Raw genomic sequence first — 27973 nt, forward strand, 5'->3', positions numbered from 1 at the left:
TCCCACATACCCCAAAGGCTGGCCCTGTCAGTCGGCAACCTGGCCGCGTGCCACAGCTGAAGGCTTCAGATATACAGTATGTCAAAGCAAGATAAACTACATATAATACTTTAGACAGTTTAAATTACTTATCGTATCTCTTATTTTGCTTAGCTCCATTTTCTTTGAAATAATACTTGTTTAAAGCAAAAATTTTCTTAAAATTGTGTCCATATTGTGGTTACCATATTTCTTTTTATATGTAAAACTGACTATGGACAAGGTCTGCCATCTTCAGGTATTGTGGCATACTGCAAACCTAGCCCTTCTTGTCCTGAAAAAAACAAAAAACAATATGTGATTTGTGAAGACCGTTTTTTCTCGCAATATATTTTTGCAATATCTCGGCCATTATTCCCCTTTCCTCTGAACAGAGTACCCATGTAAACTATTGTTTGTTTGTTTTCTAGAAGTAGTTGCTCGATTATAAGATGAAAAATGTAAATATTGATTTACCGAAAAAAAGAAAAATGTTTTTCATGTATTTTCTTCTCTTAATCCTCACAAAATGTGTTAAATTGACAGAAAACACACTTAGATGTCCCGATGTTGGAAATACCTTAGTATAATACCTTATATAGAATTTCCACACATTATTATTATTATATTTTATTTATATAGCGCCCAAAATCTACGCAGTGCTTAATACAATATATATATTCAAGCAGTATAAGATGAGAATTGACAGACTAAGACAAACCGATACATTAGGTGGAGAGAACCCTGCTCACAAGCTTACAATCTTGATACTTTTATGTGTACATTACTGTTTCAGACTGTTTAATTTATACATTTAGTATGCTAGGTTTGCAACTCTAATTTCGAGCAAAGAAACCAAAAAATACCAACAACATTTTTACTTGCTTTTTTCCTCTGCTTTTTTTTTTTATTAACACTATGTTGTTATTAACACTATGTTGCTACTTTTGCACAGTTTATGTGTTATTGCAGATAAATGTAGTCAAACTTGTTCAGGTGCATCCCCAGATTATACAAATACCTCACATGAATAGGGGTTTTCTTGGTTTTCTGGACATCACAAGTTGGAACATGACGGTATATTGGTATATTGGGTCATGGTGTTTTGCTAGGCCTATGCTCCTGTAAAAGTATATATTTTTATAAAGCAGCCATACCCAGAGTATTTCTTTAGGAGCATTTAGACCATTTTTATGCAGCTATTTGGTCACCAATAACTGCAAAAGGGATAATTTCCTAAGCTTTTTTTGCTGACACTTATGTGTTGTTTAGGATTTTTTCACAGGTTATGATAGAGAAATCCAAACACATGTATTCAGTTTCATCTCCCGCTTACATGCATGCATTTTTTTATGCTTATGGTTTTTATATGTTTTTGTAACTTGTAAGGCAAAAACATATGGATCAAAATACCCCTATTTCCCCACTTAGGTCACCCTAACTGAATGTAAAAAGAAGACAAATATATGATATAACAAAATCTAAATTATTTTGGTATGATAGACCATGAAACAATCATCAATGCAGTTCTGGAATAGAGGACAGAGAAAGACAGTGGTACCTTGGTAGCAGACTATACATTGTTTTTTGGCACCAGTCTTGGCACCAGTAGGGGGAATGTGCAAGGAAACCGCCTGTGAGTAAGACGCAGGACATTTACACCTTGCACATTTGGAGTAGACTTCTCAAACAGGATGACACCAGAACTCCAAGAAAGTATAGGTCCTTCCAATTCCCCATTTCTTATATAGCACATACATATAGTACATGGCAACCTGGGTCATGCTGATGGCAATCTTTTTTCACCATGTGATTTTAAGCAACACCAGGTACTCACCCATGTTTTTTGTTGTAGTCAATGATGCAGTGCGGTTTTAGAACCTGTGCATCACCCTTTCCTCTCACACTGACACCCACCACTCATTTGTTGTATATGGTACAACAAGGGTCAGAATTTCATGTATATTGAATGAAATAAAAGAAATGTAATATAGTTTATATAATAATTTTAATAAAAGTAAAAGTCTACTTAACTTGTTAACTTGTATCGACTCAAAATTCTGTATTAGTGCACTTGTTTTGGCTGTCTAAACCAATTGATATATTTGCTAAAAATAACAAATCATGGCCACTGGATGGCACTCAAGGTGAAGCTTGAATTGTGCATTTAATTGTGGTTCTTTGAAAGTGAATTGATTTTACAGCTGAGTGCATCCAATAGCCTGTCCTAAGGGAGAGATTAGAGCAACAGCATCACATCTGGCTGTATCTCAGACACAGCATCATTGCAATACAGCTCTCTTGGGACATTAAATACCTAGAACCCTGAATTTGCTGGGCTATGAAAAGCTACAACTTTCCTTTTCTGTTCTATCTCACTGGCATTGTACTGGTAGGTTGCACTAATTTCTTAAATTTGTGTCCTGTGTATTTTGTCATCTACATGTTAAGATCCACCTATATCTGCCAACTGCACTGTGTATTTATTTCTCTGGGTTGCCAAAAATAATGAAAAAAAGTTATTGTTCTCAAACACATAGGTGTTGGGTTGACATCGTTTTTTCTTTTGATAAGTTACACCAGGTAGATCCATTTTTGTTAAATTAATATATTTATTATTTTATTTAACTCTTTTTTTTACTTTAGGTGTTCATGGTTGAAGTGACTAGAGGGTGGCATGATTTGGATAACACTGAATATGACTGTTGGCCACTCGAGAACCCTGGTGATGTTAATATGATTGATTGTGGAGGTGAGACTTCATCAGTTCTTGGTCGCTACATAGCATACAACACATACTTAGTTTGCATGTTGCCCTTTCTTTGTAAGATGACAATTAGACCCTTGAAATATTTACTACTTAATAGTTCATCACAAAGATTATGTTTAAATAATTAGCTAATAATAGCAACCAAGTTGTTCAGTTTTTTTATGAAAACCTTGGTTTATTATTGATACCTGTGCTCAAGCAGGGGTTTTGGCTGTGATATACCAGTGAGAAAATCTCCAACTGCTTTAAATATATCATTAATTCAGTACATTATGAAGGAGTCACCTCCAGACTATGTAATTCTGAAAAGCTGCCCACTTACCCTGAGATCCTGAGAATAGGGGGCACACCTTGAGAGTTGTATATGCCTAAAATATTCCCTGGGCTTTATTTAGGAGTGTATCAAATAAAATAGTTGTCATTCTATATAAATTCCAGATTAGTAAAAAATCACAAATACACCACAGTCACATTGTGCAGACTGAGGGCTACCAACCCCAAAATTACAAATTTGTATTCTGTGATTCAGCACTATGTTATGTAAATTGCTCTCAATTTAGTAGGTGTACAATAAAATAATAATAATAATAAAACCCTATTATTGGTAGATGTAAACAATGCAAAAGTATTCTTATAATATTTTAGCCTACTGTCTCCCTATAATTTTTGGTAACTGATGTGGAACCTAATTGGTGACCCTTTATGTATTTGCTAATTTGGTGCATTCTAAAAATTTAATTTTTATAAAAGGGACCAGGGTGTCAAAGATTGATTTCAAGATGGGGCTTGTTTTCTGGCTTGGGGATTGCTTGTTTTTCATCATTTCGATTACCTTTCGCTGCTCAAGTGTTATACACATATTTTGAAACTATTTATTAGCAGTGGCGACTCTAGAAACAATATATAGGGGGGGCACACAAGATACCACAGTCAAACTGGGGGGGCATTAATAATTTCCACTATTAAATCATACCACTGAAAAAACACATATATATCGCCAAAAGTAATGTGCTATGGAATGATACTTTTGTTATTGGACAATACAATACTTGATCATTCAACATGGGAAGCCTGAAGCCACAATTTAGTACGACTAATCCTTGAAATCCTTTAAACAACACAATACCTTAACTTTTGCACTAAATGATTTCAAGGTAATTACCTTTCCAACGGTATATGTTGGGGGTCTGTAGCTGCTTAGATGCCTGAGATACAGGCATCTAAGCAGCATGCCCCCATACCTCTTTAACTGACAATTGTTAATAAAATTGCGCAGTGACGTCATCGCATCATTGCGCGAGACATCACCGGGCGGATCGGGTGGACCCAGTGATGCCCTTCAGTTTGAGGGGCAGATCGCCGAGGTAGGTGGTGATGGAGGTCCACAGACCTACATCAAGGTAGGGTAGTGCTAGCGACGGCATGGTGCCGTCGTTAGCACCTGACTGGGACTGTCAGGGGTTAAAGTCCCATTGCGGGACTGTCCTGGGTGGCTCCAAATTCGGCGGGGGGGGCAACAGGGGGGGCAAGGAATATCCTAGGGGGGGCAATTGCCCCCCTGTAGCGATGCCACTGTTTATTAGTATTACATATATTGGTATGTATATAATTTGTATATTTTACTTAATTTGTAAATTATTTTATTTTGGGAATGCGGTCATATTGAACTTTTTATGTGTAGGTTTGTATACTTGTGAACATTAGTTATGTGTGTTTTTAATATTTCCTTTATTATTATTTGTTAAATATTAATTACTGAATTTATGTTTTGTTGTGTATTTTCAGAAGCCCTGGTCTTATTTTATTAGACTATAAATACTTTATATAAAAAAAAGAAATACTAAACATTACCTTACAAAATAACATAAATGTAACCATAGTTATAGTTATACAGATATAATTATAATTACTTTTTGATAATCTGGATACTCTGCATTAATTATTCAACAGATGCATTAGACATGTGCATTTTGGATGAATTGATGCTTTGTGTTTCTTTGAATTTTTGCCTCATGCTGTTCCTTTTGTGTTTTTTTTCTTCATTCTTTTTAAAATAAAGCTTGATAGGTTGGAAAAACAAATGAAAAGAGAGAGTTAAAAGTGAAATTAAGGGAAATAAAGGGAAATATATGTTCTCTCAAATGGGAAATGTATGGGTAAGATACCGTATTGTCCCGTTTGTAGGCCACAACCTTATAGTATGGTGCCATTGTAAAGAAAAGTTAATTTTTCAAGAAATAAAAAAAAAATTGTAGAATGGTAAAAGTATTTTCTCACCTACTCCCTATACTTGCACTGTTTTAGCCCAAAAGAGTGTTGTAGATGGAAAATAGACTGGAAAGAGTCAAAGATTTAAAGGAAAGACAGTGGGTTTAGTTAGTGTAGCCATAAGTACACTGGAAACAGAAGGTAAGAGATGCAAGAGAACATGTCTAGGTGGGAAGGCTATAAAGAGGGCATCATAAACCTTGTTGAGGTGTGTTAGTCACTTGTGGCAAATCAAACTCAGAGAGGTTTCTATATACCACTATTTAGTCACAAGAAATACAAGTAAAATATAGAGAACTGAGTGTTAGTTTTGGAAATTAATTTTTTAAAATTAACTACACTATAACAGTTTTGTTAATTCTTTAGACATGAAATGTAGCGTATAAATACATCATAACATCTTAACAAAATGCTACTTCTCCCTGCATGATGTAGTTTGGAGAAAATGCAGACAGATGGTACAAAGAAAAGTGTTTTTAAATTCATCACATTTAAATGAAACATATGTGGTCAATGGATCATACAAATGCAACACAGTTAATTACTAAACTATGGAGTGATATATTACTATAATTGCAACTAAAGCAGAACAAAGGCACAGAGCAACCAATATTTTTAGAAGAAATAACTTGTGGATTTTTAAAATGAGAGGCTAGTCTAAAAGTTGTCAACCATAACTATAAGAAATTATACAACAAATATTGTTTTCATAAAATATTTATGTATAAGGTAAAGTAAACATCTTTCCCTGATAATGAAATCAGCGTAATACAGTTTCCTGTTATTTATTAATTCAAATATAAATGAAATCAAGCATAAGGGGAACACGTCTATATTTACGCCAGCAAAAATCTCTGTACCATGCTACTGCACCCTACCTAAGACTAAAGATGTAAATCATGTCCAAGCAGTCCTTTATTGAAAGGGGAACTGCTACCATTTATGTATTATTACTTTTAGAACATTGGGACATCTTTGTTTTCCGGGTTTTTTTTTTTTATTCTAAATTTAAATAATAATTTCAGTAATTCTAGTTCTCACCCAATGTTTCAAACATACTGTCAAGCTCTCTTGTCACTGTCAAGCTAAACTTAATAGAGACCTAACCGCCTTTTCATACTGCCTTGAGGTAAACAATGACTAATGAAAGCATACTGCCGAAAGAACTTCATTGGGTAAGCATGACTTAATTAGCTTTGCCATACAAAATAAGCAAAGTGTGGCATTAGATCAATCAAGGTTGTCCAAAGTATCACATGACTCCATACAATGACTACCTAGATGTCTTAAGATAAAGGAAGTTTATCAATCGGTATCTTTAATACCGATTGGACCCTGGGCTCTAGCTTGACCCCTCCACGCGCTCACTAGCATGCATTCACACCCTCCACCCCAAAACAAAACACAAAAAAAAAACAACTGCTTGCTGCATTAGCTCTGCAGATTAGGAGGAGACTGTAAGAGTCAGTGCGGGCTTTTCTCCTTCTGACCCTAGTGACTTCTGGTGAGGAGCACAATACTATGCCAGTCACATAGTAAATGAATGGTGCTGATCCAATATGGGACACGTAGGACTTGCCCAGCACCCAAATCGCACACTTAGGTATTTCCCCAGGACTTGCCCAGCACCCATATTCCATCCACAGGACTTGTCCAGCACCTAGATTGCATCTACAGAATTTACCTAGCCCCTAAATTGCACACATAGGACTTGCCCAACACCCAGATTGCATCCATATGACATGCTCCAGCACCTTGATTGCTTCCACAGGATTAGCCCAGCACTCATATTGCACATAGGACTTGCCCCAGCACCCAAATTCTATATCTCTCTTTATCTCTCCTTTCTATCTCCTCCCTTTCTCTTCATATCTCTTTGTTCTTTTTATCTCCCCATTCTCTTTATATATATGCTAAGTTTTCTCTTTATCTACCCTCTTTCTCCCCATCTCTCCCATTTGTGGTTATCTCTCCTCTTTTTTATTTTTTCTCATCTCTCCCCCTTCTTTTTCTCTCCTTTTATTTTCACCATTTCTCATTATCTCTCCAACTTCTTATTTTCTCTTCTCTTTATCTGTCCCTTTTCTGAAGAGAGCTGGCAGCCTGGCCAACACCACAAATTCTGGTAGCGTACACAAGTGTCCATATATTGGGCTCATGGAGCAGCTGCCCACGTTAAAGACAGTCCTGTAAAATTAATGTTTACAGCACTGTATTTAATGCTCAAAAATATACTATGCACGGGAATATAGCACAGAGAATTATGCAAGCAAAGGTAAGAACTAGCCTTCTAAGTCCACTGATTGCTCTAGGAGGATCAAGAAAGTGGTGATATGAAGGAAGGAGGCAGTTGATGTAGTGAGGAGAAGACCTGTTTAGGGAGGAGTAATAAGAAGTTTAGGGAGCAGTGTTTTAACGCAGAGACTCCTTGAAATGGGTTAGAAGTGTCCAAACTGCACAATTTATGAAACAAGCTTCTATTCCCTGTCAATTAAGGTTTTTTTAAGGATTGATTAATTCCACCTGCGTCTACTTCCCCTTTTATTATTAAAAAACAAAACATCGATATTAACCACTAACCTTTCTAAAGTACAAGATATGTTTTTTGTTTTATTCTGAAGTCATACTTTGAAGTTTGAAAATTGTAATGTATATAATATTGTATAATTGCTGATTTCATAGGTCTGGAGATGTCATGGATTTACAGGCCTCCTGAGAAAATCGTAAGTGGAGAAACCTTTGATGTCACCTACTCAGTTTCTGCGTCCGATAAGTTTTATCAGTATGCAGTAACAAATGGGATCCTTTCTCACAGGTAGACCATGTGCTTTTCTGATGCATTAAGATTTATCCGTGTAACTAAATAACACTTTCAGAACCTGTTCTCTAGGTTTAGGTTGCCTTTTCCACAATGTCTCTTTAGGCCAGATTACACTAAAATCACAATGTATTTCAGGGATGTTTTTTATCTTATCATCTCTTTTTTTCTTATGGTTTACCGCTAGCACATGCACTAGCTGCTATATTTTTCCTGAAAACACAGTAACCTAAAAACATGTTCCCACAAATAATATTGGACAGTGTAAGAGAGAGCCCACAGGGTCTTTAGAGACTCCACTGGGGCTTCAGAGGTGCCCCCTACTGCAGCACGGGGGCACCTGTAGAGACCAAAAATATGATCGAAAAAATAGTAAAATAAAACCCAGATAAATAAAGGTTCCCAGTCATGTCACTGTGGCATCTTTAGGGGTATCTGCTGCTTACAAGAGTAATAGCTACAAAGATTCAAGAGAATCTCTAGTGACACATTGCACTTCTTTCTGATGAGGGTAGTAAAGTTGAAAATGTAAAATTTATTTTATAAAGATGTAAATAAATAAAAATAAACAGTAAACTCTTCTCTTTCCCGTGTTTGTGAAGAGATGCTGTATCTGCTAAAAAGTTTTGCGAGGAACAGGAGTGCCCATCCAACTGGAAAGATGCTAATGGGGAGAATTGTTGTGTGCACCACGCAAATATCCACTCCTGCCCAATGTCCTTCATGGTAAGTGATTATGCTATGTGAAGCAGGGAAAGGAGTATCACATATCTTACATTTGTGAAAATGTGTTGGTGAACTCTCACCTTCACCTACGGTATTCTGTCCAGGCCTTTTAAGTATTATCTCGTCTTTTTATGGTGTACAAAGGTTACATTAGCAAGTTTAACAAATTAAAAGTACTGTAGCTCCTATTATTTTGAATGCACATTAGAGTCCATTTTTAATAGATCTCAATGCATTTTACCGCATACAAATTTGTATAGGTGCTCTTTTTTATTAGACAATTAGACTTCTTTCTTGATCTTTAACTTGTATACATGTAGCTGACAAAGTAGGCAGGGGGTGGAATATGAAAGTCCTATTTTCAACTCCCATAAAACACGTGCATCAGGTTGCATGTAGTAAAATGCATTGGAATCCATGCAAAATGGCCTACAATATGCTTTTTACTTAAATGGGACCTATAGTAGTAAAGTCGGAAAAAAACTACTCAAAATGTACCTTGTCAACCCTTTAAAAAATACTAATCAACGAAAGCAGCATTGCAACATCCACAGACAAATGATTTAACTCTTACATATGCTTGCTTCATAAAGGGGAAAGGAGGAATTTGTGGTCCCTGGATACCAGATGATGGACAGATTTTTACTCACACTTTATCTTTGGCTGGTAAAATAACACAGGGGAACTGGAGTGCAAAGGTATGGAATGTTACTTAGTTCCATCTACACCATGGTTAATTATTATTTATTATTAAGTTAAGTGTTGCACCACTGTGAGACATGGGGACAGAGCCCTTCAATCAATCTAATACGTTGTGCTAATAAGTTGTACAAAACAATTACATTACATTTATTTTTAACTAGGTTGTCTTATTCCATGTTGGTGTTACTTCACTGATTGCACACATCCGAGTGGGCAAAATGCAGGTGGCATTGGAGGCAAAGACCCTGGTACTGCCAGTAGTAGGTATAGTATAAATAAGTAAGTCTCTCATTCTTAGTCTACATGTGCACATGTATTAAATAAATTGTCAAAATATAATATTGAATTAATGCCAAAAGGTAAATTACAGGATTAAGCATTCAACCTTTAATTCTACCCTACAGTTTCATGATTAAAGGTCCCCTTGAGTTTTATTTCCCCGTCAAGTGCATATTTTGCTAGATGCTAGTTGGTGCAGACATACCGCATTGGTCCGATTACAGGCCGTACTTTTTCCCCCCATAATTTAAATCTTTAAAGTGGGGGTGCGGCCTATAATCGGGGCTTAGCATTTTTACCTTCTCCAGGGTGTCTGGAGGACCGGATCAGAAGACTGCAGAGCGTTTTATATAGCACAGTCGAAAATGCGGTCCCCCAGCAGCACGAGCAGAAACTTTAGTTCCGCCCTGATTTTTGATTCCCAACTTTGATGTAGATGAGGCAGATTGGTGCAGGAAGTGGAGGTCACGTCTGCTCCATCTACATCAACGCTGCAAAACTAAAGTTTAGGTAAGGAGGGTGAGAGCCTACTACCATACATTAAATGTAAAATGGCACCAAACTATAAAGGTACGGCCTATAATCGGGAGTGGCCTATATTCGAGCCAATACGGTGCTTTAGTGGTTGACTTCTGTCTTACTTACCTCATCCCCTAGCTGCCTCTATTGAAAGCATGAAACATACATAGCACTCCCATTTTAGTCAGTAAGAGCTGGGATAATTTTCATTGGTAGTAGCAGCAGCCAATCGCATGTTCTGATGTTTTGCCAGCATACACGCGATTGCAGCTAGTCCTGTTGATTTCAGCAGAAGCTCAGCTTCCATTCACTTTACTAGGTATGCCACTGAGCATGAAAAGGTGTATGCTTTATGCTTAGACTTGCTTTGAGTGGGGTTGCTGGGGGAAATATTAAATGGTGGAACTAATTTTGCCACACCTTGGCTCCACCCCTTGCATACTGCCCTTGGGGGTGGAGTCATACAAGCGCATCATACACATTACCCCCTGTGCTTTGACAGCACCTACATTGCAGGCATAGATCACAGGTAGCACACCCCAAATGCCAGCTCTGGCATCCATATTGCAAACATAGGACTTCCCCCAGCATCCAGATCTCCTCTCATCTCACTTTTCTCCCTCTTTCCTCTTTCTCTTTATTTCTCCCCTTCTCTTTGATCCCTTCTCATTATTTCTCCTCTTTATCTCTTCTTTCTATCTCTCCTCTTTTTATCTAAATCTCCTGCTCTTTGTCTTTACCTCACCCTTTTTCCGTATCTCTCTTCTTTCTTTTTATCTCTTCACTCTCTCTCTTTTCTCCCTACCCCCGTTCTCTTTTATCTCTCCCCCTTTTCTTTGATTTCTTGTTGCATGACCCCGTCTCCTCCTCCATACATATTTCCTTGTTGCACCCCCCTCACACCAGATCTGCCAACGTGCTGAACGCCGATAAATGACTTCATATGCCGGAGTCAGCAGAATCGCAAAGCATCGGTGACGGCCAGTTGGAGGGAGATCCATGATCTCCCCAACTGGCCCTGCTCCTCCAGCATATCTGCGTGGGACATCCCCAATGCAGCGGACTGGACTGCCTTCCAGTCCACCGCAGAGGAGGCGCTTCCACGAAGATCTGAGCCCTAGGCAGCGCCTACGCTGCCTATATATAGGTAGCCCCATCCCTGGATTTGCATGCAGTAAATCACATTGTAGTGCACGGAAAATGTACTACAACATGCAAACAAAAATGTTCCTTTAAAAAGGGCTAGAGGGATGGAGTTGCTCCTTTCATGCAGACTTGGCGAGGGAGATATTATGAACAAAATTCCTCAGTTGATACAGCTTGGTCGGACATTGTATGCAGTTCCAAGACAGAAACCTTTACACTAAGGGAGTTCCATATGACATATGCAATGATTATTGCCGCCATACTTTTCTTGTGTTGCAGTGTGTGGTAATGGAGGATGTGAAGAAGATGAATCTTGTTCAACATGTCCAGTGGATTGTGGGGAATGCCCTCTACCACCTGATATTAGAATGTCAATCTCAATTCCCGTGGCATTAATTGTAGCTGGCTTTGTTCTGGCAGTGGTGGTAAATTTTTATTTCTCACTTAATGCGATATGTTATTTTATTAGACAAAACAAATGCAACCATATAATGCACACATAAAATGAAAAACTATAAGGTGTCCATCTTACTTAGAATTTCTATATACAAAGGCTGAGCTTTAATTTAGGTGGGATTAGTTGTGTAATTTTAGAAGGTATTTAGAAGAACAAAATATATTTTTTAAATACTTTAATTTATACACACGTTTCCTGCTACTTATACACAAATTAATGTTATTTTGTGAGCAATAGAACATATCATAGCCTCATACTCGGCAAACATTCATCCCTAGAAAGGAAATACACCAGGTAAGAAATGGGGTCCCAAATACAGACTCTCTTGCTCTAAGTATGACTTAAGGTGCTGTATGAGCTCAATAGTAAAGGCATTCCAGCTTTGACAGGAGTCCAAACTTTAACCCTTTCAGTGCTAGCTACATATGCCTCGGCAAGCTTAGAATGCTGTTATATATATATGTTAGCTTTTGGAACTGTAAAAAAAATGCACATTCAATAAATGAACTTAGAATTTCATCTTTTTGTCTGCTGCTCGCTTTCTAGGGATTTCAGTACCAAAAACAGAAGATGTTTTTGGATGAAAGTTGGATCATTGATTTTAATCAAATAAAACAAGGTATGGAAAATTCTCCACACTGAGAGTTATCTTTTCTTTTAAATACAAATCATGCTGAATGAATTGCTGCTTTTATTTTTGCTTTAATAGTAATTATAACACCAAGTATTTTTTTTTAACGTACACAGGTAACAAATATCAGAATTGAGCTATAACTCATACCATAATAAAGAGAACATGCACTAATGAGAATAAACTACTGGAAATCTCCAGTATGACATAAATAGGCTAGATATCTAATTAGGATTAAATAATCTGTCACAGCTGCCAACCAATACAAAATAAGTCTCCCAGATGTGCAAACATTTTAGATCACCCCTCTCCACAGAATTTATCACAACAAGGTACACAACAATGTGAGAATGAAATGCCACAGTTGTGCCTTTTTGTTATCCAGATACTTAAAACCTAACATACTTCAGGACTGGGCTTTACTCTTCTCTTTGAGCGTAGCAATAGGACCTCCTTGCTCCTTCGTGGGTTGAAAAAGATCAATCGAAGCATAAACAGCCTCCATATAATATTTCATATTTGTATTAGTGTATGGGCCATATAGATCAAAATGTATCTCATTGTTTCCCTTTTGTCTTCCTAAATATATTAACTAATATTGCTGGTAAACATGCCAAAAATGTAACTCATCTCTAAAGGGGGGTGATGATTTATATACTGCACTTATTAATATACTTTCTGTATTGGAAAAGTTGTTCACAAAATAGTCTATACATGACTGTTTTTCATTATATTTACACATGTGATACCTTTCCCAATGACCCAAGTGAATGGCACTGATTATTAAAATAACTTTTTTTTTTGTTTTGTTTTGCCTCATTGATCTGTGGAGAGGTCGGTGGCCACTCAATTTAATTAAGACTTCAACTACTTGAGTAAACCCTCTATTTTTTATTAAATAGCTAACAAAGTGTCCTTTTAATCATGAGGCACGTATGCATGACATATTTTGTACTGAACAACAATGTAGACATACTGTATGTTCATATGAGTATATTTTTGGCCTCATACGGTAGGTTTGATTTCAGATCATCCCACAGGTCGGAACACAACAGGAAGTACACTAAGTGCAGGCCTCTGTGCTAGCGACTCCAACACAAGTCATATCACGGCTCTGAGCTCCTGCCCAGTGGCTGTCAACACTTCCAGAAAGCAATTCTTCACTCACACTGGCCGATAGTAAGTCCTTATCAATCTTGCTTCCCTTTTCAAGTTATCTCTACTAATTCAATTCTACCCTAGCACATCCATCTGTCTTCTTAAATCTGATATACCCAAGCAGGATTGTTGTAACAACCTGTAAATACCTATTTTATATAACGTCAATTGTGTTGTGAATTAGTATTTCTCATGATCTGCACCATCATTTTGGTAACGTGTTTCTATTGTAAAACAGAAAATTACAAAACATGCCAAGGTTATAAAATAAAAAAAAAACACTAAAGCACCAATAATCCCCGTTTCCATATTTTAGTGATGGACGAATAGTTGCTATCAAAAAAATCCAGAAGAAGACTTTTACCCTCTCAAAGACAATACGTAGAGAAGTAAAAGAAGTTAGGTAAGTACAGTAAATTAATTGTGATGCCTGTTTTGCGTGTGCATGTTATTTGTCAATCAGTGTAGTTATTTTAGAGGTATGTAGTTTAAAACTGTATCTCAGCGAAGCTGAGAGCTGTGGCAAAACACGACAAGTGATCTTCTTTTCCCTCACTATGTCCTTAATAAAAGGAACTTAACAATAGGTTATCAAGTCAGGCTGATCATGAGATTTAGATGGCTGCTCCTATAGTATGCATATAAGGTGGGTTACATTTAATAAGTGACAACTAAATGTGACTCATTAGCATCCCTGGAGAATGAGAACTAAAGCTATTTGGGTTGTGGTGTGAGTAGCATGATGATCTAGGAGGGGTAGACTTTTAGAAGCTCCCCAGTGAGCTGATGTATACCATCCTGGCCCAATTCCATGTCTTCATATGTTACATATTACACTTACATTCAAACTACAGTAAGGTCGGTCCTTAGAACACCCCCATCTAAATGTTAGACAATCACAGATCCATAGTCTGTACAGTTCCTGATAGGTATAGCGTATGTCAGGATGCAAACACCAGTGTGACATCTTCTGTTGACTGGTTTTATGCGACTGTCTCCAAAACCACACATGATAGTTCTGCCATTGAAACAAAAACACAAAGGAAACAGAACCCTCTCCAAACAATATTATTTTCTTATCTCTTTAGAGAGCTAGACCATCCCAACTTATGCAAATTTATTGGCGGGTGCATTGAAGTTTCCAACGTGGCTATTATTACAGAGTACTGCCCAAAAGGGAGTTTGAATGATGTGCTGCTGAATGAAGACATCCCTTTGAACTGGGGCTTCAGGTATGAAAATACAAGTGGGTCACAGATCCAGCAGGAGAGACACACTAGAATTTCACAAATAGGTACAAACATTCATTAGTTCTCGCAAGTGTATTTAGTTTCGGCAAGGTTTATTGTGTGCCAGTGCATCAACATCTCCCAATGCAGTAGAAATAAGAATAATAATGACCCACTACCTTTCCCAAAAACCTACGCAATTGTAAATATGTCAAATAGGGCAAACTATTTATTTTTATTATTAATTGTTTTACCCTAGTTTGTTGCCCTGCACTAAGAATTTTAAACATTTAGTTTGCATGTACAGAACTACAGATTGTCAGTTGTTTGAGCATGCAAATTGTTATGTTATGCACTACTTGTGTTCTATTTGCCCACTGTTCAGAATATGATGTTACTATATAAATGTATACATAATAATAATAATATTACCTAGTATGTTCTAGAGAGAATAAAGAGAATAAATAGAGAGAAGCTCCTATTAAGTGAGCTATAATCAATCACATAAAACAACAGAAATGATTATCCACTTCTCTGCACAGCATTTTAAAGCTCTTTCCATTGAAGCAATGCAAACTAAACAGCATATACACACTTCTCCTGTTCTTGCACTTCATGTTGATACATCACCCATTGTCTCTGTGGAGAGGCTACAATTGCTTACATAGGGATCCATTAATGACCTATGCTCCATAGGGAGCCCAACAATAATGCTTAGTGAGGCAGAAGGTGTCCAAATTGTGCCCAGATCTAAATTGGTGACTGTTTCTGCTTATATATAATGTCAACTCAATTATTTTATAGACCTGTGTGGCTTTTCTTCAGAAAATCTCAACTTGCTTGCCTTAAAAAATCAACACTTTTTTTATTTTTTCCATTGTGAAGAGAGAATATGTTTTATTCGCTATTTTTATTTCTCAGCGTAGTTTATGTCTATTGTTATTTATATTATTTAAACTTGTCCAAGACTGAGTTATTGTCTTCTATCTAAATCCCTTAAAGCATAGGGTCACTTAAGTGTGGCTGGTAAAGTTACTTACCCTCATCCTGCAGCACAAACCCTAAGTGTGGCTCTGGATTCATTAATTTTTTTCACCATCCATCTACATGAATTCACTAAAACCTGTCACCTCCATCTCTAGGAAGCAAAGAAAAACATTCTTGTTTATACACAAAGTCAAGTACCTGTTGGGGAGAAAGTACATATATTTTGTCTTTTTAGGTTCTCATTCGCCAATGATATTGCCCAAGGAATGGCTTATCTTCACCAACATAAAATGTACCATTCACGTCTCAAATCTACAAACTGTGTCATTGATGACCGCTGGGTTTGTAAAATCACAGGTAAGGGAATGTAGCATTTCCTGAAGCATGGACTCTTTGATACAGAGCAAGCTAAACAACTGTTTATGACAATTAGTTTTTTATTTACCGTATGTTAGCAAGCAAGTGCATACAGTTGGGTGTGCTTGTCTACAATGATAGAAAATAAAACCACACCTAATGAGTACTGAACAAAGTTCTTTGTGACGCAGCTGTGTTTTTGTTAGCCAATGTTATTGGGCATAGGGGCCTTGTAGAGCTCTGTAGGCAGTTGCCCCCTCAGCTATTCCACAGCAAATTGGATCCGAGCTAGGATACTTTTTTTTTTTTTTGACTTGCAAAAACCTCTTATAACATTTTTATTCCTTTTTCAGATATCGGCTTGGATTATTACCGCAAATGTGACACTTCCAATGATTCTAGTGATTATCATGATCGTCTTGTGCAAGTGTACATGCCACCTGAGGATCATGCCATACCCAGTCCTGATAAATCTACTGCAGGGGACATGTATCGGTAATCTGTGAATTGTAGCAGCTGTAGTATGGGGGGTGGATGTTGTTGAAAAAAATAGATTTTTTAGAGTCTCCCAAGCGGGGACGCACCGTATGGCAGGCTATTTTTGTATATTGCCGTATTGGCCCGATTATAGGCCGCACCTGATTATAGGCTTCACTCTAATGGTTTGGTGCTATATTAAAGAAAAAAATATTTTAAAAGAAAAAATACACATTAGTGGAATAGTAAAACAGTATTTTACCTAATGAACAGGAATACATGTATTTTAACATTTTTGGTATCTATTATGCAGTTAGTCAGCATAAACTTGGAAAACCATTAGCCATTTTAAGACCCCCCCTTACTTCATATGGCACCATACTTATATCTGCCCCCTGATATGCTTTATACCCCCTTGATACACTTTATGCCCCCGATATGTTTTATGCCCCCCAGATATGCCTTATACCTCCTATATGCCACTCTGCCCCCCATATGTGCCTTATACTCCCTATATGTCACTCTGCCCCCCCAGATTTGCCACTCTGTCCCCCAGATATGCCTTATACCCCCTATATGCCACTCTGCCCCCCCCAGACTTACCTATGCATCCCTAGACTTGCCGCCCAGACTCCCTGTTGTCTAGTTAATTTTCTCCAAAACAAATAACAGAAAAAATAGCATGTTGTAGATAATCTTCTATGCACTGTGTAATAAGTTATGCTAAAAGTATCCAGATTTATTACAGTGGCTGTGTAGGAAGAATCGGAGGTAAACTCTCCTAAACACTCCACAATGGTAACTCATTGAGCCTAGTGATGTGATTGATCTATCCCAGGAGAGAGAGCCCTTTTTCTGAGTACATATCACCCTTTAACAGACAATTGCAATACGATCCTTATCTGATATTAAATTCTCTCTTTTCACAGCTATGCCATTATTTTACTTGAAATAGCAACCAGGAGTGATCCTGTACCAGTAAGTATTATTATTATTATTAATATTATTTATTATAATTTATTTATGGATTTGTGTATGACAATCCTATTCTAAAGTCCAGCAATTTCTTAAAACCAACCAACCGTTGTGACAGTATAGGACCCAAGTCACCCTGAGATCCCAGGCCCAGATAACACATTCCAAACCCAGTCTTGAGCCCCAGAAAAGGTAGGCGTTAAAGTAAGATAAAAATGATACTCACCACTGGCTTGCGAGCAGACTGGGTAGATGTAGAGGTCATGGTCTCTTGAGCTACAGGCCCAAAAAGCTAATGCATAAATAACTCCATCGTGGCAGAAATAGCTGGTGAAGCCTTGGTCCTCACATAAGGCGAGGGAAGGTGTTCCTGTTCCTGCCCCAAGTCATGTTGCCCTTCCACTTGACATGTTGCTCCAAGTCTGCTCCTGCAGATAACTGAATAATAGACAGTGTGGCATAGGCTTCAGTGTAAAACATGTGTGACAGCATACAGTGCCAGGGATAACATTGAAGGGCCTGGCTTAAAAGATTTTACTGACTGTATTTTAGATGATGAAAGACCAGATGAACCCTTTCTGTGCTGAATAGACTCATTTTTAAATGTGGGTATTTTTTTTTTTTTTATGCAGAAAGATGAAAATGGTTCAGATGAACACTGCTGCCTGCCTCTGCCAGAATTAATTAAAGCCAAATCAGACAATTCCTGCCCATGTCCATCAGAATATGTCGAGGTAGGTCTAATACTACGGTATTTAATGAACATAATTCCAAACTACACATATAGCCAAAACCTTTTGTTTTTCGTGAGTGTAGTTAGTCATGATAAGAGGCTTTATCAAGTCTTTTTACATGGCATTGGGACTATTGATAGCGCTTTATGTTATTGTATACGTTAATAATAATAATATCTTTTCTTTAGACACTGTCATATGTAAACAATGTCACAATTGCCCTGGCAAATTCGTGGGGTGTTGGCAAGTATGGCCCATGATGTAATTCTTTCTTATTGCAATGTAATATGTTTAATATTTGTGTGTGTTGTTATAATAAGAATACCCCTTTATTTAGCAATTTCAAAGAAAAATCTAGTTCAAATCAGCCAAGGGCAATTATCTCTTCATGCTCATACATATACGTGTTAAACAGTAAAATATAGGTCCACGCTAATCACTGCTTCAAAAAGTAGAAAGTAAGTGCCGAAACATAAAGAAGGAAAGACAAATGGCAGGGACAGATCATGGAACAGGCTTCAGATATCCCCAGAAAGCATCTGTGTGCTGTCTAATACCTAGATCACTTTATGCCGGTGTATTAAGATAATCCAAGGTGACCCATCTCAATGATATTGTAACAGACACTTCACACTACACATGGATGTTGTAATATATCTGTGCTTTGCTGGTATTCCCGAAATCCTAGCACAGAAAATACCCTGGATTTACTCTTTATTGAATTTCTTCTGTAGCTTATCAGAAAGTGTCGGAGCCAAAACCCAGCCCAGAGGCCTACATTTGAGCAGGTTAAGAAACAGCTGCACAAAATGAACCCTAACAAAGTCAGTCCCGTGGACGTCATGATGACTCTGGTAAGTCTAAATATGTTTATTCCACAACCTGCCATATATGATCACTCCCAGCCATTTCCCTCGACCTATACATTGTAGTCTATTTATGAGGAAATATAACTTTGATCATTAACTAGTAATATTTGAATAAGTGCATTCATGAGCTTCTCACTACCTTGCGTATTATAGAAATCAGCATATAAACACTGCAGAAATACTGTTGGTTGACTGAGGTTGGTTTTCGATCTTCTAAATTATATTAGTGGTACATCTCATAAGTGATAGAAAAAAGCCATTAGGAATAACACAGATAATAATAAATGCAGTATTTTATTTAAAAAAAAATAAGATTTTACCCATCCATATCCATCGTAATGAGAACTAGACACTTTCTGGTGACCGCTGATGTGCTAGGAATTGCTTCCTGCAATAAATGCAATTTCTTGCTAAATTCTGCAATTTAGTATAATAGAAAATATACATATCTTTCATGCGTATATCACTGTATTGTAGTTTAGCAATGATACATTTTAGCTGTCATTGTGTTCCCATTACAAGTTTATCAGAGATTAAATCATTCTCGTAATAATCTTTAAAAGCTGCTTTTCAATAAACATGCTGTTTTTGAGAAGGCTGTTCTGCTCCTGTTTCTTCAGTACACCCCGCTGATTATGAGGTATCAAGATTGTAAATACCGTCACCTTTTCAGTCCTCAGAATGCCCTGAAAGGCCTCTGTAACCTACATTAAGATTTCATTATATGCTCTAGCTTGCTGTATAAACCCTTAGTTTGTCCTAATCAATATTATGATCTTCTAGGCTCTACCTTTAATGAAGACAATAATTCTGATTACGATTTCTCACTTCAAGTAAATGCCAGAATGCATAGGGCTTTATTTTATATATTCTACAGCCATTTTGACAGACTACAATAAACATTTATTTTTGCCTTTAGATGGAAAAATATAGTAAGCACCTGGAACTCTTGGTAGCCGAGCGTACACAAGACTTAATAAATGAAAAGCAGAAGACGGACCAGTTATTGTACAGTAAGAAATCTAAGGGCAACGTATATAAAGTACATTTATGGCAGTTTCATTATAACACCCTAATATCACCAGGCTAATTGGCCACATACATGTATATAGGATGCACTGTGCTAGCTCAGCACTGTAGGAAACCAGCTACGGAAGCAGCAGCAGCCGGTGTATATATATAATCAACTTCCTGTCAACCACCATTCCATTCACCTACCCTTGCAAAGCCAGCTTGACCTAATCAATAGGGCAGAGAAACAGAATGGGGTACATGTATCATCAGGGCTGGCCCAAGACAAAATGCCGCCTGGGGCGAAGTTTAAAATGCCGCCCCCCCCCCCCAATATCTACCCTTCCTCTTCCTGCCGCCCCCCCATTATCTACCCTTCCTCTTCCCCCCACCCCCGTACTTACCTTTCAGCAGTCCTGCGGTGAGTCTCCCTGACGGCTTGTAATGCTGAGTGCCGGAAATGACGTCATCTTCCGGCGCTTAACATTACAAGCCGGCACCGAGACCGAGCTAGAGGACTCGCAGAGGAGAGAGAGAGGGGCGCCAAGCGGGTACTGACAACTTGGTAAGATAAAACCACTCGGCGCCCTCTCTCTCTCTCTCTCTCTCTCTCTCTCTCTCTACTCGGCTCCATTGTCGGGCCGGCCCTGTGTATCATGCAGATCTTATAAAGTTGGTTTTTAATACATAAATTTGTATTTTAAAACATAAACATCATTACATGACAAGGTAGTCATTCCGAAGCTTACAAACATATTTTTCGTAATGATCACAATGTCAAAACAAAAGTAACACACTGTTATATGTACCTGTTCATTCCTGCAAAATTTTCAGTGACATACTACTTCTTTGGAAGCTTTCACTTTTATCAGGGAACCTGGCGTCTAATCAGAGGCAAATCTGTTATTTTTTTTAATCTTAAGGCATGTTACCAAAACAAGTTGCAGATGACCTGAGGCAAGGAAAACCTTCCCAAGCTCAAAGCTATGCCAGCGCTACTATATTTTTCAGGTAAAATTCTAGGATTAACCAAAAATGGGGGAATTTCGATTCTTAGTGAATCTACTCTAAACAGGAGGATGTAAAGTTACAGTAAATCTGCTGTTGTGCACTGCTAGGACTAATACAATGAAAACAAAAATAAAACAGGCATGATGTGATGGAAACAAAATAAAGGAAAAGTAAAGCGTTTACTAGTTTTGCTTTATTTTGTATTTTTAAAGGCCTACATACCATTTCTATAAAACAACAAAAAGGGGTCTGTCTTCGCTCTGTGTCTGTAAGGCTGACGTCACAAATCCCCATCTCAGCACCTTCTAAAAGATGTTCATTCCTACATAGACGTTTTCATTGCTAATTATCCAATAATTTATTGGGTTTTTTTCTAGTGATATTGTTGGGTTCACTCATTTATCCAGCACCAGTACACCTTACCAGGTAGTGGATTTCCTAAACAAGCTCTACACCACATTTGATGAAATTATTGACAACTATGATGTCTATAAAGTGGAGACAATAGGTGATGCATGTGAGTATGTTCCCCATGCCAAATGTATTTGAAGCTTGGATTTACCTGTGTCTGAAACCAACTTTTGAGTGTATGTCCTCCATGCCTCTAGTTGATTTTCTGCATGTGTTTTACTTAGCAGAGCAACACTAGAAACAAGGTACCTTTGAAGGGAATCTGCCGTCATTATATTCTGCTTACACTATAATCTGCCCATTATGATTAGCTTCAGTAAAGTGATGAACTATTGTAATAACAAGAATTTGCTTGCTGAATGGTGATTTTCTTGCATCCTTCCATCTACTGTGTTACATCATGTCTACTCACATAACCCCTGATCCTATGGCCTTAGATCACACTATTTATCTTCAGCTTGTTTTGGAATGCATTGTGTTCCTTGCCCTGTATGTTCATCTCCCCCTCTTTTGTGACTCCAGATTACACAGTGTCAGGTTTAGTCAGCATTCTTCCACATCTTTGAAAAGTCTAATTGAACACCAGGGAACACCATTTACTTCCTCACATTCTCCCCAGACATTTTAACCGTGGTGAACTATGATAAACATTGCCATGTGGATTTCTCTGTACCTTCTACTGTACACTGGAAAGATGGAAACCACAAAAAAAGCCTCCCCTCAACTCGTATCCGTTTATATCATTTCTAGACTATTGAGTGGAACTGTGCTGTGTTTGTTTTGTCAAGTAATTCCCTACATGATCAATACAATTATCACCTGATAAATGAGAGAGGATTATGTATAATACAATAAACTATATTTTGCAAAATGAACTGAATAACATGATTGTGTTCTAATTTATGGCCAACTACATTTTCAAGTAAATGTTGATTATGTTTCTTTGTTGTGTTTTTTTTCCTTGATGATTGATGTGCTTTTATTTAGATATGGTTGTTTCTGGAGTTCCAAAGGAGAATGGTATTCTACATGTCAGTGAAATTGCAAGCATGGCGTTGGATCTAGTAGCAGTTTGCAAGACATTTAGAATTCCACACAAGCCTAATACACAGTTAAGGATCCGAGCTGGAATCCATTCGGGTATGTTATATTTATGAAGCAAAACCTTTGTTTAATAAACACAGCCTGTCTACATATTGGGAGGTGTCAGAACAACATACACCAATCAACTGTAACATTATGACCACTGGCAGGTGAACTGAATAACACTTATATCATCGCATCTGTCAGTAGTTGGGAAATATTAGGCAGCAAGTGAACATTTTGTCCCAGATTGCGATGGCTAGATGGTTCTTATAGAGAGGTGTTAGAACACACAGTGCATCGCTGTTTGTGCATATGGGGCTGCAGACCAGTCAGGGTGACCAAGGTGACCCGTGTCCACTGCCAAAAGCGTCCTGCCTGTTTCTCCTGGAGGCTATCATTGAGAGATTAGAGCTCTGTGTCCCCAGTGGTACAGATCTCCCAAACTCTTCTCAATTAGTCTCAACCATAGGATCCAACCTAGACTGTAGAGTAACACAGGCACATGTTTCTGCTTTTAAAAAACAAGAAATACAGAAAGTGTGTACCCCCACAACCTAACATGTTCTGGGGCCCTTTTCTCCTAGCTATATATAAACTATGACAATTAACCTTAGAACTGAAGAAGACAGATGCCATACATTGTTGGTACTATATAAATTGAATTCAATGTAATTTTTTCTTACACAGCACAAACGAATGCAAGGTAGAGAGGACTTACATAATTTTATTTTTTGATGTTTTATAACAATTAAGTTGCTAAAGAGGAATCTATTTAAAGATCCTGTTCCACTTGAATTTAAAACTTTTATAATTAAGTGCAGCATTGGAAACACATTCCCAAATGTCAAAACTTTCTCAGAAATAATTATTTAATCAAATAAAATGTTGCCCTGTTCATATTTTTTCTGAGGAAGAGTTGTCATATGAGCAGGCACTGACAGGCATTTATAAGTTTCTGTGCTAGGAGGTAAGACATTTAAAGTAAAGGATGAAACAGTAGATGTGCAAAAATATAATATTCTTGCTTACAATAATACAGTAGATGAAAGAACCAAGTATAACAGGTTATATAAAGTCCATTGTATTATTTACAGTTCAGTACATACAATGAATTAATTATTGTTTCATCTATGAAAGATAACCTCATTTCTGATGACCAGGGCAAAAAAAAACATTAAAGGAACCAAGAGGAACACAAAAAAGGATGTTACTGTGGTGGATATAACAGCAGGGAAATATTTGTAGAAGATTTCTTTTTTTTACTTTTATTTTATTCAGGTCCTGTAGTTGCTGGAGTTGTGGGAACAAAAATGCCTCGGTACTGTCTTTTTGGGGATGCAGTGAACACGGCTTCAAGAATGGAATCAACAAGTGAAGGTAACGCAATTCTTCTAAACCAAGCACAGGCACAAGTTATGCATATAATGTATCTTTAAAACATTGTTTGCTCACATGCTATTAGAGAGAAAAAATCTCTATGAATGTACGATCCGGGAGAATTAACAGAGATAGATGGAGATTAAAATTCTTATTTTGTTTTTCACTTTCTGAATCCAATGTGTGCACCTTAAGAAACAGGATAAATAACCCACATAGGACATAACCACAGGGTGTAAATACTGTGAATTTTCTTGTATTGGCTCTTATTACGGGTGAATACAATAGTTTTGAAATAGTTTTGATTTGCATCATGGTATTATATTAGTGGATTTCAGATATCAGGTCCCTCCAAAAAGCACAGTTTTTACCTTGGCCATTATAATGAAAACACTTCAATGCATATCCAGGCTTGGCCTCTTTTCAACAGATTAGATGTGATAGTTGAACCAAGTAGTAATAACTGTGACACATGTAAGTAGGTGAAAATAGGAAGACTCCAGAACAAAAAAACATTCTTATGTTGATGCAATGTGATCAGAGATAGCTTTAAACTTGCCAGGAGGACATTGAGACGTGAGAAGTGGCTGCTGACAGTTTCTTTAGGAGGCTTCAAAGTATCCTTATACTAAAACAAGGGCCCCAGGAACAGTCTGATAAAACATTTGGCTAAAGAATATAGATGACTTTCTCTTCAAGATGAATCTTTCAGAGCTTGCCAGTGAAAACAGGACAAACCTCCAATGTCCTGTAGATTGCTCATTATAAGTATTTTATTGTAGATGTGTTTCTGAACATATTGCCAGCTAACAACCACCAGTAACAGATCTTATTAGCCAGGCACCCATAATCTTCTGGCCAAGATGTATTCTATTTGTTGCTGACTCCTATTTTCTCAAAATTTACAATGTTTTCTTGCAGCACTGAAAATTCAGTGCAGTTCCAACACATATGACCTTCTACAACAAATTGGTGGTTATATCTTGGTATGTCGTGGGACCCTGCAAGTTAAGGTACACATTGCCTGTTCCCTGAATTAATGAACCATTGGCAATTTTTTTTCTTTTTAAACATATTTTCGGAAGGGCCCTTTCTAAAGTATTTTAGAGCATGGATATGTAATTGTGTGTGTGAGCATAAATGTGTAATTTGGGTGAGATGGAGTGTGTGTTTTAGAATGAATGTGTACGTGTGTGTTAGTGAGTTTGAGTAAATGTGTGTTATTTGTATGTTTACGTATGTGTGCCAAAGTGTATGTTGGAAGGGAGGGCAAAGAAGGCACAGACAAGTTGTTTGGGAGCAATGATGGCAAAGACCAGCTGTTGAAGTTGGGGGCCCCAGGGCAATTTTCGCACCAGGGCCCTGTGGACGCCCTTGGACATGGTATGATATACACCCAGTGTCACTGTTTCGCTGGACTATTAAGGAAGGTCGTCCCCGCAGAAGTTCTTCTGCCCAAACTACCGCTACTGAGAGGGGAGTTCCCGGCAGCAGCAGTCCAGGACTTAGACGATCCCAACAGTGGACAACCTCCCACCAGCTGGAGATAGGTTCTGAGTGGCAGCAGCCGTGGCAAGGCGCAGCACGAGACAGGAGCACAAAGCGGGTAGTCAGCAGAGCCAGGGGTCAGATACACAGAGTGGGTAGTCAGCCGAGCCAAGGGTCAGATTCACGGAGCGGGTAGTCAGCCAAGCCAGTGGTCAGATTCACGGAGCGGGTAGTCAGCCAAGCCAGTGGTCAGATGCACGGAGCGGATAGTCGGACGAGCCAAGGGTCAAAAACCAGAAGTCACAAGCGAAGGTACCAAATCGTAGTGCAAGGGAGAATCAGGCAAGCCAAAGGTCAAAACAGGAAACTAGATAGCACGAGCCGTATACACAAAACTGTAAGACCACAACAGGGTGCTAGTGAAAGGCACAGTCGGCTTTTAAAACTGGTGCCATTCCACAAGCCCCTCCCGGACCAGAACCAAAACCACGCCCCCCCAGCCGTTTATCACTTCTCCTGCAACGTGCAGCGTGCCCGGGAGGCGGACCGACGACCGGAGGACGGGTAAGTACACAAGCTCCGGGAACTGCTGTTCCCGGAGCTGAATCTCCCCCGTGTCACAAAACCTCGGGCGGAGGATCGTCCGCTGCCCGGGGAGATGTTCTCCCGGGACTCGCGGACAACCCTTCGCCCGCTACTAATCCCTATGCCGCGAGCGGAGGAACGGCCGGCGTTCGAGAACCGCGGCCAGTCCTCCTCCCGGCGGCGTCCGGAGCCGGGATGGTGACACCCAGCCACAGAAAGTTGCACAGTGCAAGGGAAATTATATCATAGAGGACTGTACTGACCAAATCACGGACTCGTCAAAACATGCCATTTGACCTCTCCAGTGTGAACCCATGGAGAAGCCTTTAATGTGGGACAGGAGCTTCTACTGCTTGTTGCCCCCCCTTCAAGTCTTTTCATTTGGTAAAAGCATGTACAGAATGGTGAAAGTATGGTCTTATTGACAAAAATTTGTGGCAAGAGTTTTTTTTTAAAACAGTATCTCTTTTGGCCTGTAAACAAACTCTTAACTCCTTAACAACAATTGATGTGCCAGGCACATCACGGAAATGCATCTCCTTAACAAAAGTGATGTGGATGTGACTGGCTGCCAGTGTTTGGCCTGTCCTGCCTTGTGTTCTTCCCTATGCATCAATGCCATTCCTTACTCTGATGGATCAATTCTTGTTCTTGTTTCTAATATGAGGGGAAGGGATTCAGTCTGGGTGTCAGTGCCTGCCCTGTTCTGCCTCTGCTGCTGCAGCTCTATTGCCTTCCTTATTCTGAGGTATAAATAGTCTTCTAATTCTGGGGTGAAATTCAGTGTCCTGCACGGTGGGGCTGGGTATGTGCCACTGTATATCTATTCCCAGAGTCCTGCTGCTAGTGGAGCTTCTGCCATATCACCTTAGGGATCAAATAATCAAACTTGTCCAATTTTGGGAGAAATTAAGCCCCGTAGCTTGCTGCTGGATGTGTGTAACCATTGGTGCGGTGTTACTGGTGGTGGTCCTGCAGTGCAAAACCGAGTGTGGATCTCTTCCCTAACCTTGAGATGGTGTGGCTGTAGGTGAAAAGTGAGTCTAGGTTTTCAGGGTCCTCCCCTCTGGAACACTCTCTGAATTTCTGGATCAAAAAATGCCTCCAAATTTCGTCCGAGCTGAACAAAATTTGTTGTCCGAAAATAACTGCAACAAAACAAAATTTTCGTCTGAATAGATTTTGCTTGCTGTCCACAACTCTAATACATACACCTTCATGCTGACACACACATACATAAAAGCTCACATACAAACACTTATACACTCTAGCGTAATACAGTCATTTATGCATATTCCCTCCCGTCCGCTCTCCCTCCCTCTCTTTTCCCTCCTTCACTCACCCCCTTACCTCAACCACTTTCCCTCCGGCTGTTAGCAGGCACGTGTTTAAGTCTTTATGTGACCCAGCTACGTTTGGGGGCTGCTACTGGGCCAGTCCAAGATTGTTCACAAAGGCCACCCAAGATACAGCAATGCGTACAGAAGCCCGTTATCAGAGACCATCACTCCTGTGATCCATTGGCACATAGTGTTAGCTAACCCAAGTTTAAAAGGCTAATTGATCATTAGAAAACCCTTTTGCAATTATGTTACACAGCTAGAAATTAACTTTTGAATGGTAGGATGTATATGTATAGGTGGTGCTCATGTTTATACTTACATCATGATTTTTTTCCACAGGGAAAAGGAGACATGGTGACGTATTGGTTAGAAGGTAAAACATTTACAGCAAAGAAAGTCAGTCCACATACTCAAGCAGTCATTCCAGAAAAAGAGAGAGACTTGTTTAGTTTGATTCCTGGAACGATGACCAGTGAAGCTCTGTCAACTTCATTCTGAGGGTCGATAATGCTAATTCATGCCACCTTCAATATGTCCTATC

General features: G+C 38.6%; 1 pseudogene; it reads left to right on the plus strand.

The window, feature by feature from the left end:
• Positions 1-1089: 1089 nt before the first annotated feature.
• Positions 1090-27930, plus strand: LOC149276115 (atrial natriuretic peptide receptor 1-like; annotated as a pseudogene).
• Positions 27931-27973: the final 43 nt, after the last annotated feature.

This window comes from Sceloporus occidentalis, unplaced genomic scaffold, assembly GCF_023333645.1.
Source record: "Sceloporus occidentalis isolate IW3139 unplaced genomic scaffold, rSceOcc1.0.p SCAF_246, whole genome shotgun sequence".
Lineage (NCBI taxonomy): Eukaryota > Metazoa > Chordata > Lepidosauria > Squamata > Phrynosomatidae > Sceloporus > Sceloporus occidentalis.